Source organism: Capricornis sumatraensis, chromosome 12, assembly GCF_032405125.1.
Source record: "Capricornis sumatraensis isolate serow.1 chromosome 12, serow.2, whole genome shotgun sequence".
NCBI classification, from domain to species: domain Eukaryota; kingdom Metazoa; phylum Chordata; class Mammalia; order Artiodactyla; family Bovidae; genus Capricornis; species Capricornis sumatraensis.
In genome coordinates this window covers 12,484,384-12,496,413 of record NC_091080.1, presented here as the reverse complement: position 1 = coordinate 12,496,413, position 12,030 = coordinate 12,484,384, and the positions used below count along the sequence as shown (strand labels likewise).

At 40.8% G+C, this 12,030-nt stretch overlaps 1 protein-coding gene and 1 pseudogene across 4 annotated transcripts in view; one reads left to right on the top strand and one right to left on the bottom strand.

The window, feature by feature from the left end:
- The window catches only part of DIAPH3 (diaphanous related formin 3), a 563,626-nt gene that overhangs the window by 273,114 nt on the left and 278,482 nt on the right, over positions 1-12,030 (bottom strand). The window lies entirely within an intron of this gene.
- On the top strand, positions 3,920-4,278 carry LOC138089126 (large ribosomal subunit protein eL30 pseudogene; annotated as a pseudogene).

Genomic DNA, 12,030 nt, shown 5'->3' with positions numbered 1-12,030 from the left:
TAGTCTAACTCTCACATCCATACATGACCACTGGAAAAACCACAGCCTTGACTAGATGGACCTTTGTTGGTGAAGTAACACCTTTGCTTTCTAATATGCTGCCTAGGTTGGTCATAACTTTTCTTCCAAGGAGTAAGCGTCTTTTAATTTCATGGCCACAGTCACCATCTGCACTAATTTTGGAGCCCCCCCAAAATAAAGTCAGCCACTGTTTCCACTGTTTCCCCATCTATTTGCCAGGAAGTGATGGGGCCAGATGCCATGCTCTTACTTTTCTTAACATTGAGATTTAAGCCAAGTACATCATGAGAAACGCTGGACTGGAAGAAGCACAAGCTGGAACCAAGATTGCCAGGAGAAATATCAATCACCTCAGATATGCAGATGACACCACCCTTATGGCAGAAAAGTGAAGAAGAACTAAAAAGCCTCTTGATGAAAGTAAAAGAGGAGAGTGAAAAAGTTGGCTTAAAGCTCAACATTCAGAAAAAAACATTCAGTGGAAACAGTGTCAGACTTTATTTTTTTGGGCTCCAAAATCACTGCAGATGGTGACTGCAGCCATGAAATTAAAACATGCTTACTCATTGGAACAAAAGTTATGACCAACCTAGACAGCATATTGAAAAGCAGAGACATTACTTTGCCAACAAGTGTCCATCTAGTCAAGGCTATGGCTTTTCCAGTGGTCATGTATGGAAAGAGTTGGACTATGAAGACAGCTAAGCACCGAAGAATTGATGCTTTCAAACTGTGTTGTTGGAGAAGACTCCTGAGAGTCGCTTAGACTGCAAGGAGATCCAACCAGTCCATCCTAAAGGAGATCAATCCTGGGTGTTCTTTGGAAAGACTGATGCTAAAGCTGAAACTCCAGTACTTTGGCCACCTCATGCGAAGAGATGACTCATTGGAAAAGAATTTGATGCTGTGAGGGATTGGGGGCAGGAGGAGAAGGGGACCACAAAGGATGAGATGGCTGGATGGCACCACCAACTCGATGGACATGAGTTTGAGTGAACTCTGGGAGTTGGTAATGGACAGGGAGGCCTGGCGTGCTGAAATTCATGGGGTCGCAAAGAGTAGGACACAAGTGAGCGACTGAACTGAACTGAATCAGTCTCCTCTTTCACTTTCATCAAGAGGCTCTTTAGTTCTTCTCCACTTTCTGCCATAAGGGTGGTGTCATCTGCATATCTGAGGTTATTGATATTTCTCCCGGCAATCTTGATGCCAGCTTGTGTTTCATCTAGCACAGCATTTCTCAAGATGTATCTACATGTAAGTTAAATAAACAGGGTGACAACAGACAGCCTTGACGTACACCTTTCCCAATCTGGAGCCAGTCTGTTGTTCCATGTTTAGTTCTAACTGTTGATTTCTGACCTGCATACAGACATCTCAGGAGGCAGGTCAGGAGATCTGGTATACCCATCTCTTGAAGTATTTTCCAGAGTTAGTTGTGGTTCACAGATGGTGATTGCAGCCATGAAATTAAAAGATGCTTACTCCTTGGAAGGAAAGTTATGATCAACTTACATAGCATATTCAAAAGCAGAGACATTACTTTGCCAACAAAATTCTGTCAAGGGTATGGTTTTTCCAGTGATCAGGTATGAATGTGAGAGTTGGACTGTGAAGAAAGCTAAGCACCAAAGAATTGAACTGTGGTGTTGGAGAAGACTCTTGAAAGTCCTTTGGACTGTAAGGAGATCCAACCAGTCCATTCTAAAGGAGATGAGTCCTGGGTGTTCTTTGGAAGGACTGTTGCTAAAGCTGAAACTCTGGTACTTTGGCCACCTCATGCGAAGAGATGACTCATTGGAAAAGACTCTGATGCTAGGAGGGATTGGGGGCAGGTGGAGACGGGGATGACAGAGGATGAGATGGCTGGATGGCATCACTGATTTGATGGACCTGAGTTTAAGTGAACTCCAGGAGTTGGTGATGGACAGGGAGGCATGGTGTGCTGCAATTCATGGGGTCACAAAGAGTCGGACACGACTGAGTACTGAACTGAACTGACACAGTCAGAGGCTTTGGCATAGTCAAAAGCAGTTGTAGATGTTTATCTGAAACTCTCTTGCTTTTTTGAGAATTGGCAATTTGATCTCTGGTTCGTCCCCCTTTTCTAAATCCTGCTTGAACATCGGAAGCTCACAGTTCACGTGCTGTTGAAGCCTGGCTTGGAGTATTTTGAGCATTATTTTACTAGTATGTGAGGTGAGTGCAATTGTGCGGTATTTTGAGTATTCCTTGGCCTTGCCTTTCTTTGGGATTGGAATGAAAAATGACCTTTTCCAGTCCTGTGGCTACTGCTGAGTTTTCCAAACTTCCTGGCATATTGAGTGCAGCACTTTCAAGGCATCATCTTTCAGGATTTGAAATAGCTCAACTGGAGTTCCATCACCTCCACTAGCTTTGTTCGTGGTGATGCTTCCTAAGGCCCACCAGACTTCACATTCCAGGATGTCTGGTTCTAGGCAAGTGATCACACCATTGTGATTATCTAGGTTATGAAGATCTTTTTTGTAGAGTTCTTCTGTGTATCCTTGCCACCTCTTCTTAATATCTTCTGCTTCTGTTAGGTCCATACCATTTCTCGCCTTGATTGTGCCCATCTTTGCATGAAATGTTCCCTTGGTATCTCTAATTTTCTTGAAGCGTTCTCTAGTCTTTTCCATTCTATTATTTTCCTCTATTCCTTTGCACTGATTGCTGAGGAAGGCTTTCTTATGTCTCTTTGCTGTTCTTTGGAACTCTGCATTCAAATGGGTATATCTTTCCTTTTCTCTTTTGCCTTTCACTTCTCTTCTATTCACAGCTATTTCTAAAGCCTCATTTGACAACCATTTTGCCTTCTTGGACTTCCCTGGTAGTGCAGATTAAAAGCGTCTGCCTACAATGCGGGAGACCCAGGTTCGATTTCTAGGCCGGAAAGATACCCTGGAGAAGGAATTGGCAACCCACTCCAGTACTCTTGCCTGGAAAATCCTGTGAATGGATGGAGGAGCCAGCTAGGCTACAGTCCATGGGGTCGCAAAGAGTCGGACATGACTTCACTTTCTTTTTCTTTTCTCCAGTTTTGCATTTCTTTTCCTTGGGGATAGCCTTGATCATTGCCTCCTGTACAATGTCAAGAAACTCCATCTGTAGTTCTTCAGGCACTCTCTCAGATCTAATCATTTGAATCTCTTTTGTCACTTCCACTGTATAATCATAAGGGATTTGATTTAGGTCATACCTGAATGGGCTAGTGCTTTTCCATACTTTCTCAATTTAAGTCTGAATTTGGCAATAAGGAGTTCATGATCTGAGCCACAGTCAGCTCCCGGTCTTGTTTTTGTTGACGGTAAAGAGCTTCTCCATCTTTGGCTGAAAAGAATATAATCAATCTGATTTCAGTGGTGATGTCCATGTGTAGAGTCTTCTCTTCTGTTGTTGGAAGAGGGTTGCTATGACCAGTGCATAAAGCACCTTAGGTATGGCAATCTTAGGTAAGCCTGACATTCAGAATTTCACTTAACAAAAGAGGGATTCTGAGAAGTCTTTAAAACATCATAATCAAGATGCTAACATTCAAGAGCCACTTTATCTAAATCCTATAAATTCACAATTGGTTAACTTATTACACATTCAAGATTAATCAGAGGTCCAGGTAAAGGTCATAGAATAAAACGGCAAATTGGAGCTGGATATCAAAAAACAGAACTCAGACTCTTGGATGTAAAGGTAGCCAGCTGACCCTTTCATTGCCACCTCCAGAAGCTGACCTCACTGAGAGACACTAAAGTTTGGCGTGCACGTCAGGGAGGCAGGGTCAGGGTAGTCGGGGTAAGAGAAAGTGACACAGGAGAAACTGTGCTATACATTAGTTTATTCAGAAGTAATAAAAGAAGTTTCTCACTCCCCGGCTATCTTGATGGCTGCTCTCAGTTTGGGGCATCCCACACCTAAGGCAGGAAGATGGTGGCCACAAAAAAAGATGAAAAAGTCACTGGAGTCAATCAAATCTAGGCTCCAACTGGTTATGAAAAGTGGAAAGTACATGCTGGGGTACAAGTAGCCTCTGAAAATGACCAGACAAAGGCTGGCCTTGAGGAAATCTGAAACAGAGTACTATGCCATGTTGGCCGAAACTGGCGTCCATCATTACAGTGGCAATACTACTGAACTAGGACAGCATGTGGAAAATACTACTGAGTATGGACACTGGCTACCTCAGATCCAAGTGATTCTGCTATCATCAGACACATGCCAGAACAGACGGGTGGAAAGTAAACCATGCACAATTTTTCTTTAAAAAAACTGGCCAGATTTTGTTTTTTTAAAAGAATAATATTGAGGGCCTTTTCCTATAACATTTGCTAAGTCATATTTTAAACTAATAACTCTCCCTAAAATACTCTTAAATGGCTGATTTCTTTAACTATTTTTCCTATGCCATTTTATAAACTTTTGCTCTTTATCTAATGCCAGAATATTAATGGCAAAGGTGTTTCTGCATTTATTCCAAACAGAAACCCATTAAAAATAACACCTTGCTGCGTTTCTTAGTATTGATTGTTTGCAGTTTTTATTCTGTTTCTACATTAGGACAAATAAAATTCATTCAAGGGCTTCTAAAAATAAATCAATGACATTTCTTAAATTCATTCAGGGTTTGGGATCATGTTTCAGCTCAAGCCATTGATTTGGTGGGTATGTTTTGGGAGCATTCAAATTAAACCGCTGTGATACCTTTTTCAGGCAACTCCTCCGCCCTTCAGTAATAAAGTATGTCTATCGCTTTGTCTGCAGATCCCAGAGGGCCAAGTCTGTGATGTGCTTTCCGGCAGCACGGGGGAACTGCACGGTTCTCACTAAGGTACACCAAGACACAGGGAAGGCTGAAGGCAGGGCTTAGACAAGGGGCATATCTAATTAAGGATTAGGCTACAGTTAAGACCCATGATTAGGAAAAAGTAGGTATAAACCTGAATTTTGGGGTGGTTAAAGTTGGTTGGGGGAGTAGTCTTCAACTGGCAAGAGAAGTAATTACTAAAATCAACAGTAGATAGGAATACAGATAGTTCTAGAGGAGGTTATAAAAATCCACCAAGAAATTAAAGGCTAAGAAGAAAAGTAAAACTAGGCCAAAAAAAAAAGTGTAGAGTAATAGAATGAGAACAGAATAGCAAACAGACAACTAAGCAATAAAGGAAAGGCCTGTCATGAAGCTAACCAAACTAGCTTCCTCTTAATTACATTCAAAATATAGAATTCCTCAAAAAATTCTGGCTCAGAAATTAGGAAAAACATAAATAAAGACAGTGTCACGGAAACTCATAATACAAAGCCAGTAGAACCTTAAATGCTTTCAGAGTACACTGGCATTCAACTGATCAGAATGGCCAAGTGCTGCATTGTGGCTAGCAGTTCAATGGGGAGCTACTTACAAAATAAACACTGAGAGAACATGACTGAAGACTCTACTTGCCCACAGCACAAAATTTCAGTGCTGTCACACAGCTTTCTACGGGAAGAAGCAAACAATGTGACCCCAATGAACAAAACAGCAACAGAATACTAGTCCAGTCAGTTTCAAAATGAAACCACAAACAATGAGAACGCAAACATACTAAAATTTAGACTAAACTGAACAGTAACTTTAATGTCAGCCAATGGTGATCAATAATGGAAGTCATACACACAGAGAATTAGATTTTTCTAGCAGATGGGAATTAGGACAAATATAAAAGTGAAATGATTTGGCACTAGTGATACTGGTGTAAGAAAGTTAATGTTAGCTTTCCACTAAAGAGAAGAAAAACTACTTTGTTCCCTATCAGTCCTTAAATAAATATGTCACCTTGGATATAAAATTGGCATTCTTGGTAAAGAATGAAAAATAGCACTAATAATGGATAGTAGCTGAGTTGCAGGACAGGAAACTTGACCCAATGTTAGAGAAAAGAAAACAATTGCATTTATCCTTTCAAAAAAGCCAAGCCTGCTGTGGAAGATAAGGATGTCTAATGAAACATACAATTCAATAACAAAATAAAAATATAAGCAAAGAAGGAAAAGAACAAATAAACAGCAACAAAAATTTTTTTTAACCAGACAAGTACTATAAAGAACCAAAGGACTGAAACTTCACCACAAACACTCCGTGCTAGGAGCCATAGCGCAAACTAGGTTGAGTAAAACGTAAGCAATTTAGATTCTGAGCATCTAAAGGAGTTTCCAAAGGCTCTTACTCTGGGCCTCAAAGCACCAGTTCCCTGTCAACCCGGGGACAGAAAATGAGGGGAAGTCTTCTCACGCGAAGCGAGTAGTCAGAGAGTAATAAGCCAGACAAGGTAGTTGACATGCCAGCTCCTTAAGGAAGAAGAACATTTATTTCCCTCCCATATGGACTCTGAGTTTCTAAAGAAAAAACTGGTTAGCTTTTAGTTTCTGCAAAGAAAAGCAGAAGCGGGACTAGTTCAAGCAAAACTGCAATGCAGGCTAAAGACTACCTTGAAAACCTTTCCCTTTGCATTCATTTGCCTTTTCCTACCTCTTGTATACATATAAGACTGTGCCAATAGATCAAGAGTTTTGTATCTAGAAGCAAAGAAGTAGAAACAATATACGATATAGAAATGTGGAGTCAGATATCATGAGTTTGAATCCTTCTCTTCTGTTTGTGAGGTGTGGGATTTCTTGGTTAAATCACATATTCTAAATGAGTTTCAGTTCTTATAAGCCTAACGGACTGTTGTCTCAGAAGGATAGATGCATCAGATACATGTATATAAATATACCTTGTAAACTGTACCTCACTTGCCTGGTGGCTCAGATGGTTAAGAATCTGCCTACAATGTGGGAGACCTGCGTTCTGCCTGTAGATTGGGAAGATCTCCTGGAGAAGGGAATGGCTACCCACTGCAGTATTCTTGCCTGGAGAATTCCATGGACAGAAAAGCCTGGTGGGCTATAATCCATGGGTTGCAAGGAGTCAGACACGAGTGAGCAACTATAACTTACACTTTCAAATTCAAGTACTGTAACTGTCATGCACTTACCTGAGTGTCCTATAGTTGCTAATTTGATACAATACATATGTCATTGACCTGAAACTCCAAAATTAATCTCCATCTTTGTTCCTATTATCCACACTCTCATCTTCTAAGTGTTAACAAGTCTCAGATGCTATATAAAAAAAGTTATCAGACTAAACTAATGTAGAGTACAGTTTTAATCTCCTCCAGCTTTCCTACTGCATGACACGATTTACAGCAGAGGCTAACCTGCTGCTTTATAATATCTGAGGCCGTCAAAATGAATTTGGAGCATTTTTTGTTCTTGAGCACACTCTCTATAATAACTATGAAGCTATTATTGTATGCAACTGGATGATTTTAATTTCAGGAGATTCCTAAGGTTAAGATCCTCAGTTGGATATACCTAGTCAGAGAGCTAGAGATAGAAAGCTTTTAGCTCATATTTCTGGCTCCAACACATGCAACTAATATGAGATGCTCACCCTAATCAGTTTCTCAGTAATTTCAATTGTTCCCTTGAAAACTGTTCCCATGAATAGAATATAAATGCTCCAGCACCATAACTTACCATGAGACACGGAAGTCATGACAGCTGATCAGAGCTGAGACGGCTCATGAGTCAGTACTGGCCTTCATGCTATACTCCTAACCAATGCCCTTGGCCGCTTTGTGACATTAAATTGTGTATGTTTAAAAGTTAAAGTACAAAAAGACTGGGAGCTCTAAAAAGAATAGTCAAGAGTTGTTAGAAAACAACTGTGAAGTGAATAAAACCCTTGAGAAAGAGTAAGGTATGAGAAGAGAGCAGAGGGAAGACTCTGAGCAAGATACTCACTGAAGTGTAAGAAGAGGTAGAAAAGAGTCAAGATGACATCAGAAAGGCAGCACCAGGGAGGGAGAGGAGAGAACAAGAGAGCACACTCAGCCGATAGGGTGAGATGCTGATCACAGGTCAAGCGCACTCAAGACGAGAGACGAAGGGTGCGTGCTGGACCTGGAACTATGTCGCTGTGCATACCCTAAGACAGTACTCTTAAGACAGTGATGCGGCAAAAGTACAAACATAAAACATGCTAGAAAATAACAGGGTGAAAGAGAAAATTCTAAATGTAAACTAGAAACCAGCTTTAAAGAAAGAAAGTAGGTCCTGAACTGGATCATTACAGATGAAAAGAAAAACACTCAAAATAAACTTATAATGAGGATAACAGCAGCTAACAGAATTGAGCACTCACTATTCATTATTGACTCCAAACATTCACGCTCTCCTTTAATCACTACAATCTAGAGAGATAGGCCCTAAATTCACGCACATTTTATAAAGAGAATTAAACCAAGGGGTATTAATAAACTTACCCAATATTTCAAAGCTAGTAAATGGTAAACTAAGAATTCAAACCCAGGTCTGTCTAAGTAGACTAGAAATGCAATGAAGGATATTTGCAGGAATCTCAAATACCAAGATGAAGTTGTTTTAACCCAGATTTGTGTTTCAGTGCTAGGAACATGCTGCATTCAAGCCTCAGTAAGATAAGCACTAAATGGTTGTAGTTTTTCAGTATTTAAATTAACTATCAAGCATCATGCTACTGCTGTCGCCTCAGTCGTGTCCAACTCTGTATTACCCCATAGACAGAAGACCACCAGGCTCCCCTGTCCCTGGGATTCTCAAGGCAAGAACACTGGAGTGGGTTGCCATTAGGGAAAGTTATTTATGCATCTATCAGATATCTATTATGCTTCTTACATGCCAGATGTGTTTATTCATCTATCAGTTATCTATTATGCTTATTACATGCCAGATATTGTTCAAGACACTAGAAATTCACTAACATATGTCTAAGAGAAGGACTCATGTTGTGACCACGACCATTCTTATGATCAACTAATAGACAGGTTAACGGAAGGAATACCATATAGTAAATGAGAAGGTAATGAGTGCTTGGGAGAAAAACAAAGCAGGGAAAAGAAACAGAAGTGATGTGAGCAACTGGGCCTGCAATTTCAAACAGGGTGCTCAGAGAAGACCTCCAAAAGTTGACTGAGGAAGAAATATCAAAAGGATATGAGGCAGCAAGCCATTTGGATATATATAGAAAATAAGTCCAAGGAGACCATACAGTCAACAGGACAGTATGGAGGCCACATGGTTAAAGCTGAGTTAGCCAGAGGAGAGTGGTAGAAAATGAGGCACAGAACATCAGGGTCCTGTCACATATGCAGAAACTTGTCACCTATAGCAAAGACTTAGGTTCCTCCTCCAAGGTGGAAGCCAGTGTCAGCTTACAGGGAGAGACAAAGCGTTCTCCACCTTATGTCACTGCCTGCACAGGTGTGCTCAGTCGTGCCTGACTCTCTGCGACCCTGCGGCCTGTGGCCCACCAGCTCCTCTGTCCACAGCATTTCCCAGACAAGAACACTAGAGTGGGTTGCGATTTCCTTATGTCACTAGCTGTTATGTTAAGGACAGACTGCAGTGAAGATGAGTTGCCATAGATATCACTTCTTAGTATTATCAGATTATTTCAGAACATTTTACATTTTGACATGCCTGTAAAATAGAACATAAACAATACAATGTACCTTTTGCTAACACATGAAAAAGTGGTTAGACCAATATACATCACAGTTGAAAATTCAAACTTTTTGAGAAACTCACGAGAGTTAGCAACTCAATGAAATAGCATATTGTTCTGATCACGCTGTGTTTTTATTAGCTTTCATAAATTAAAGAATTGGAGAGTTATTTAACATAGCTGACATTCTACTAATTTCAGGGGTATATGGGTAACGAATGCTCATAAGAGAATTCACTCAGAGTTCAATTCCACTTATCCTCCCACTCTACAGAGAACACAATTGGTAGTACATGAGTGATTTTTCCCATTAATGGCAGGATTTGATATTACTATTTTGATGTAGATTTGAACTAAATGAATTCAATCCCTTGAATAAACGAGAGTTACTGTATCACAGAATATGTCTGCACACTTCTGGCATTTTAACATTATCTTAGTTCATAATATAGGCACTACACATTTTTTACTATGATATATTAGAAATCATTCCATTTTCCTTCATGACAGCAAGATCTGCAGGCAAAAGTAGTTTTTTTCTTTCTTTTCACAGATACATATTCCATGACCACTGTCCTCATGACCACCAACTTCTTTCCAAAAGTCCCTGATGAATTATATCCCACAAATGCCAAACAGCTCTCTCGCCCTGTCTCATGCTTTGCTTTTGAAACAAACTACAATAGTGTCATATCAAAAAATCACCTTATACAATTCCCTAGACCAGGGATTGCAATTTTCCTCAGAGAGGTGGTAACCAGCAGCAAAAACAAATAAACCCTTGCAAATGGTGAGTCCCTCTCCAGGGAGAAGACTGAGATAAACAGTCAGGTTTGCATATTTTGCTGTGCCCTCGTGGCCTCCTGTGTTACATTTCTGATTCACGCCTTGGGTGATCTCATCTAGTGCCAGAGCTTTAAATCCCACAAATATGTGACTAGCCCCTGAATTTATGCCTTCAGCCCTGACTTCCAGCTTACATCCCAACTGCTTTTTGCACAGGTCCACTCACACGTCCACAGATGTTCTGAGTGATCTTCCCTCCCTGAGTCTGCTTCTCTCTCTCTCGAGTCTTTTCCTATTCTCTGGAAATAGGATCTCCTATCTATCTAATTGTACAGGGCAAGCACCTTGGGGTCATCCTGGACTCTTCTCATTCCCTAAATCCAACCTATCAGATACCCTAGCTTCCCTAACTTTGAAATATTATATGGCCCTTCGTACCATGGACACTGCCCTCAAGCCACAACGCTTTCTCACCTTCATCATTGTTATAGCATGTTAACTGGCCATTGGCTTCAATTTATGCTCCTACCCCACCACCTGTTCCTCACACAGCTGCCAGAATAATCAACCTCACCTAAACCTAAAGCACAGACTAGACAACTTCACTTCTCCGTGTAAAGATTTCCTAGCATGACCGCCGCGGGCCCCACACCCTGCTGGCGCGGTCCTGGGGCCTCCCTCTCCCTGACTCCTGCTACTCGCCCCTCCACTCGCTCTGCACCAGCCAGGCTTCCCTGTGCCAAACCCCACTGTCCCCAAAGCCCGGCACTCTGTGGCCTCTGTCTGTTGAGCGGTCCCCAGAGCCGGTCACTCCGGTGCTTGCTCAGAGGGGAGAGGCTCTCCCCAGGCATTTGATCACACACACGTACCCGCCTCTTACCACCACGTGCTGTGGAGTACTGAGGGTCACCTGAGTCTGCGCTTTCATTGCTGTATCTATTGTCACTATATGCGACTACAAATGTAAGACCAACGAGGAGTAAGAGATGTGTTCCCTGCAGCAAACTCAGAATCCAGAACAAGGCTGAGCACACAGGAGGCGTCCAATAAATATTTGCAAATAAATGTACAAATGAGTGAATCACTGCAGAACCAAGACGACAGGTACTGAAATGAAACACATGAGATAGTGGTTTCATTACCAATATAATCTCAAGGTCTAAATTCATCCATACAAGTCTGGTAATTCAGACCCATGTAAACCAAAAGGCTAGTGGACATGGAGCCACTTTCTCAGAATCATCTAAATGAGAACTCAAAGTAATATCAGAAATGTTCTTAAATATACTCAACCTACCAACAGTGAAGCATGTTAAGTTCAAACATAGAAAAAGTCTCTAATTTTCTGTGAATTTCAGTATATTTGCCTAAATCAATAAATCTGTTATATATTATCTTATACTACCAAAAATCATGTAAAGAAACATGTAAAGAAAAGGTGTAAATGGCCTTTTAAGAGTTTTGTCAACATATACCTCTACCATGTCATATGCAGGCAGAATTAAAAAGAAATCTGTGAGAGAAAAAAATCTTCAGAGAAAATACTAGGATGGGTGAAACAGAAATTTCTCTTACCTGACAAATGATGTTTAACTACTTAAACCTGCAAAAGTTCTATAAGTTTCAATAAAAAGTCAAAT